Here is a 6184-nt window from a genome sequence, read left to right on the forward strand (position 1 = left end):
CTCTTTCTTAATGGGAGCCCAACTTGCATATAAAGAGAAGATAACAGCTCAGAGCTAGGCGGTCAGTCACACCACCTCCTCATTGAACACAACTGTGGACTTCAACAAGTGAGACAAAATCAGTTGTCCAGGCATGCGCACATGAGTGTTTCTGTCTGTCTGTCTGTCCTCCTCAGGGGAACATGTGTGTGTGTCTGAAAGTGTCCAGGCCCATATGTGTGTGTGTCTGTGTGTGTTGCTCAATCATGTCCAACTCTTTGCAACCACATTCTTTCTACTTTCTGTGTGTGTTCAACATTTTGCAACCCATCAGGGCTGAAGGTGTCTGCTTAGGGGAACATTCGTGTGTGTGTGTATGTATGTGTGTGTGTGTGTGTGTGTGTGTGTGTTACTCAACTGTGTCCAGCTCTTTGCAACCACATTTTTTCCACTCACTGTGTGTGTGTTGCTCAGTTGTGGCCAACTCGTTGCAACCCATGAACTGTAGCCTGCCAAGCTCCTCAGTCCATGGAACTCTTAAGGCAAGAATACTGGAGTGGGTAGCCATTCCCTTCTGCAAGGGATCTTCCTGACTCAGGGATCGAACTGTCATCTCCTGCACTGCAGGCAAATTCATTACCGCCTGAGCCACCAGGGGAGCTCTTCCACTCACTATGCTGCTGCTGCTGCTAAGTCACTTCAGTCGTGTCCGACTGTGTGACCCCATAGACGGCAGCCCACCAGGCTCCCCCGTCCCTGGGATTCTTCAGGCAAGAACACTGGAGTGGGTTGCCATTTCCTTCTCCAATGCATGAAAGTGAAAAGTGAAAGGGAAGTCGCTCAGTCATGTCCGACTCTTTGCGACCCCATGGACTGCAGCCTTCCAGGCTCCTCCATCCATGGGATTTTCCAGGCAAGAGTACTGGAGTGGGGTGCCATCACCTTCTCTGATTCCACTCACCATACCTCCTATAAATTCATCTGTGTTTCTTTTCCCCTGTAACTTACCAAAGCACTTCACTTCTCATACTTCTCCCATCTTTAGCATCGTTACCATCGAAATATTTGTCAGTTACTTACAAAGAGAAAGAGTGCACTAAAAATGGTACATTCATTATCTCATTTAATCCTAATTAGGGCCCTGAGGGAGTAGGTATTGATTTCTATCACTGTTAACATTTCACAGATGTTCAAGGTCATACACCTTGTAAGGTGTGGCTCTCAATCTACTTCTGATGTCAGAGGGTGTGCTGTTACCCACTCCATGATGCTTCTGCCATGGAACTAATGAGGATCTCATTATTTACTCTTTTTCCTAATACATAGTTTCTTCTGTTTTTATAGGTATCAATTTGAGTCCTTTCAGATGGATCATTTAAAGACTTAAATGTAAATTGCTTAAGTACTCCTAACCTTGGTCTCTGACCACATTCGGCCTGTGTTTTTATTTATATTTTTAAATAGTCTGCTACTAAAATATATTGGATTATTTAATACTAAAATAATTACCACTTTTTGCTGTTTACATTATCCATGGAGAAAACATTAAGTCACAGATAAGCAAAACAAGATTAAATATTATTCATTAGGGATCCAAAGCCAAGAAGCATATGTTTTAGATTTTAGACTATAAGCAATGACTATCTAAAAAGCTATATTCATGAAAAGTACCAGAATACAATAGGCATCAGATAGACTTGGTTTCTATTGTGTTTATTAGAAAATAGATCTGGACAAAATTAAAAACAGGTTAATAAGCACATGTTATTTATCTTAGAGATTTTTAAAGTTTTTCTGTTTTTTAAATAAATGCTGGTTTTGAGCCTCTGTGGGCCATGAGGGATTCATAAATATATTGTGCATCTATTTACAATGATCTTACTGGGCTTATATATTGAGTTTAACAATTTGGTTGGCTATTAAGAGGTCATTCAAAAGGAATGAAATTGCAATTGGGATGTACCACCAGTAGGTGGATTTAGATCTCAGGTGTGTGAGTGTGTGTGTTTTACTTCTTTTTAATCTGAGGTCTTGCTCAGTGACAACAAATACATTTTGGTCTTTTACAAAACCTCAGCTCTTTTACAGCAGCTGGATGTGAATGTGGACACCTAATACGAGCAGTAAGGAAAATTAAATATAAGCTATAACTTTAGTATTTCTTATTTTCATTTTGTGTATGGATTAATTATTACTGACAGCTAGTCTAAGGCTGATCCCTTTTCTAGGCTTCATTTACTTAGTTTGAATCCTCTCTTGGAGACATAGCTTGTCTAGACTGATGAATATTTACTTGGCAAAACAATGAAGAATTAATAGCACTCACTTTGACACCACCCACGTCCACCTTTCTCCTTTCTCTGGCCACCTAGAGTTTTCCTTACTCTCAGATTTTTACAAAACATTTCTGGGTGTGAGAGAAGGAGGACTGAAAGAATTCCTGCAGTGCTCTCTTAGCTTTCTGCTCCTGGTTTTTAAGATTTTTATTCCATAAGGCAGAAGGCAGAGAAGAAGAAAAAAGAGCCTAGTCTAATTTTTATAACTGCAAAGCAAATAACTTTCAGTTTACTTTAAAATTTTTTAATACAGAAAATGACGTTTCTGTAATCAGACTTTGAGTTAGACATTAATATATAACAGTGAACCAGATACATGCCTATATTCTATTAGGAGATTCAACAAATGAGAAAATAGATAGATGATAAAAAGATAGATTATAAAGAAAAAAACGTAGGGACATCCTGATGGTACAGTGGATGGGAATCTACTTGTCAGTGGAGGGGACATGGGTTTGATCCCTGGTTCGGGAAAATTCCACATGCCGAGGAGCAACTAAGCCCGTGTGTCTCAACTACTGAGCCCAAGCGCTTAGAGCCTGTGCTCTGCAACAAGAGAAGCCACCACAGTGAGAAGCCAGTGCCCTGCAATTAAGAGTAGCCCCTGCATCCCACAGCTAGAAAAACCGGTGTGCAGCAAAGAAGATCCAGCACAGTTAAGTTCCATTCAGTTCAGTTGCTCAGTCGTGTCCGACTCTTTGCGACCCCATGAACTGCAGCACGCCAGGCCTCCCTGTCCATCACCAACTCCTGGAGTTTACCCAAACCCAGGTCCATTGAGTCGGTAATGCCATCCAATCATCTCAACCTCTGTTGTCCCCTTCTCCTCCTGCCCTCAGTCTTTCCCAGCATCAGGGTCTTTTCCAATGAGTCAGCTCTTCGCATCAGGTGGCCAAAGTATTGGAGTCTCAGCTTCAACATCAGTCCTTCCAATGAACACCCAGGACTGATCGAATTTAGGATGGACTGGTTGGATCTCCTTGCAGTCCAAGGGACTCTCAAGTCTTCTCCAACACCACAGTTCAAAAGAATCAATTCTTCGGTGCTCAGCTTTCTTTATACACCAACTCTCACGTCCATACATGACCACTGGAAAAACCATAGCCTTGACTAGATGGACCTTTGTTGCCAAAGTAATGTCTCTGCTTTCTAATATGCTATCTAGGTTGGTCATAACTTTCCTTCCAAGAGGTAAGCATCTTTTAATTTCATGGCTGCAGTCACCATCTGCAGTGATTTTGGAGCCCCAAAAAATAAAGTCAGCCAGTTTCCACTGTTTCCCCATCTATTTGCCATGAAGTGATGGGACCGGATGCCACGATCTTAGTTTTCTGAATGTTGAGCTTTAAGCCAACTTTTTCACTTTCCTCTTTCACTTTCATCAAGAGGAGAAATTTCATCTTTAATTCTTCTTCACTTTCTGCCATAAGGTGGTGTCATCTGCATATCTGAGGTTATTGATATTTCTCCTGGCAATCTTGATTCCAGCTTGTGCTTCTTCCAGCCCAGCGTTTCTCATGATATACTCTGCATATAAGGTAAATAAGCAGGGTGACAATATACAGCCTTGACGTACTCCTTTTCCTATTTGGAACCAGTCTGTTGTTCCATGTCCAGTTCTAACTGTTCTTCCTGACCTGCATATAGGTTTCTCAAGAGGCAGGTCAGGTGGTCTGGTATTCCCATCTCTTTCAGAATTTTCCACAGTTTATTGTGATCCACACAGTCAAAGGCTTTGGCATAGTCAATAAATCAGAAATAGATGTTCTTCTGGAACTCTCTTGCTTTTTCCATGATCCAGTGGATGTTGGCAATTTGATCTCTGGTTCCTCTGCCTTTTCTAAAATCAGCTTGAACATCTGGAAGTTCACAGTTCATGTATTGCTGAAGCCTGGCTTGGAGAATTTTGAGCATTACTTTGCTAGTATGTGAGATGACTGCAATGGTGTGGTAGTTTGAACATTCTTTAGAACTGTCTTTCTTCAGGATAGGAATGAAAACTGACATTTTCCAGTCCTGTGGCCACTGCTGAGTTTTCCAAATTTGCTCACATATTGAGTGCAGCACTTTCAAAGCATCATCTTCCAGGATTTGGAATAGCTCAACTGGAATTCCATCACCTCCACTAGCTTTGTTCGTAGTGATGCTTCCTAAGGCCCACTTGACTTCACATTCCAGGATGTCTGGCTCTAGGTGAGTGATCACACCATCGTGATTATCTGGGTCCTGAAGATCTTTTTTGTACAGTTCTTCTATGTATTCTTGCCACCTCTTCTAATATCTTCTGCTTCCATACCATTTCTGTCCTTTATTGAGCCCATCTGTGCATGAAATGTTGCCTTGGTATCTCTAATTTTCTTGAAGAGATCTCTAGTCTTTCCCATTCTGTTGTTTTCCTCTATTTCTTTGCACTGATCACTGAGGAAGGCTTTCTGATCTCTCCTTGCTGTTCTCTGGAACTCTGCATTCAAATGGGTATATCTTTTCTTTTCTCCCCTGCCTTTAGCTTCTTTTCTTTTCTCAGCTATTTGTAAGGCCTCCTCAGACAACCATTTTTTCTTTCTGCCTTTAGTTTCTGTCCCCTTCCCCACAGGCTCTGTGCTGCCTTCTCCCCTCACCGCTGCCTCACTCCCCCGTGTCCTAGTCCCTGTTTTCTCTGGGGCCCCCCTTCTGATCCTTCAACTAGTCACAGAATAGGGCCTCCATCTTCCACCAGGCACTCCACCTACAGTGGGGCCCCAGATCACATTCTGTAAAAGTGGTGCCGTTGCTGCAGAGAAAACGGAGCCCTCTTACACTGTTGGTGGGAATGTGAATTGGTACAGTCTCTATGTGTGATATGGAGGTTCCTCAGAGAACTAACAGTTTTTCTTTCTGCATTTCTTTTTCTTGGGGATGGTCTTAATTCCTGTCTCCTATACAATGTCACAAACTTCCATCCATAGTTCATCAGGCACTCTATCAGATTTAGTCCCTTAAATCTATTTCTCACTTCCACTGTATAGTCATAAGGGATTTGATTTAGGTCAAACCTGAATGGTGTAGTGGTTTTCCCCACTTTCTTCAATTTAAGTTTGAATTTGGCAATAAGGAGTTCATGATCTGAGCCACAGTCAGCTCCTGGTCTTGTTTTTGCTGACTGTATAGAACTTCTTCCATCTTTGGCTGCAAAGAATATAATCAATCTGATTTTGGTGTTGACCATCTGGTGATGTCCATATGTAGAGTCTTCTCTTGCGTTTTTGGAAGAGAGTGTTTGCTATGACCAGTGCGTTCTCTTGGCAGAACTCTATTAGCCTTTGCCCTGCTTCATTCCATATTCCAAGGCCAAATTTGCCTGTTACTCCAGGTATTTCTTGACATCCTACTTTTGCATTCCAGTTCCCTATAATGAAAATGACATCGTTTTGGGTTGTTAGTTGTAGAAGGTCTTGTAGGTCTTCATAGAACCATTCAACTTCAGCTTCTTCAGCCTTACTGGTCAGGGCATAGACTTGGATTACCATAATATTGAATGCTTTGCCTTGGAAACAAACAGAGGTCATTCTGTCATTTTTGAGATTGCATCTAAGTACTGCATTTCGGACTCTTTTGTTGACCATGATGGCTACTCCATTTCTTCTAAGGGATTCCTGCCCACAATAGTAGATATAATGGTCATCTGAGTTAAATTCACACATTCCAGTCCATTTTAGTTCGCTGATTCCTAGAATGTTGACGTTCACTCTTGCCATCTCCTGTTTGACCACTTCCAATTTGCCTTGATTCATGGACCTAAGATTCCAGGTTCCTATGCAATATTGCTCTTTACAGCCTCGGACCTTGCTTCTATCACCAGTCCCACATCTGGGACTGGGTGTTGTTTTTGC

The sequence above is a fragment of the Bos indicus x Bos taurus genome, chromosome 4 (genome assembly GCF_003369695.1).
Source record: "Bos indicus x Bos taurus breed Angus x Brahman F1 hybrid chromosome 4, Bos_hybrid_MaternalHap_v2.0, whole genome shotgun sequence".
Lineage (NCBI taxonomy): Eukaryota > Metazoa > Chordata > Mammalia > Artiodactyla > Bovidae > Bos > Bos indicus x Bos taurus.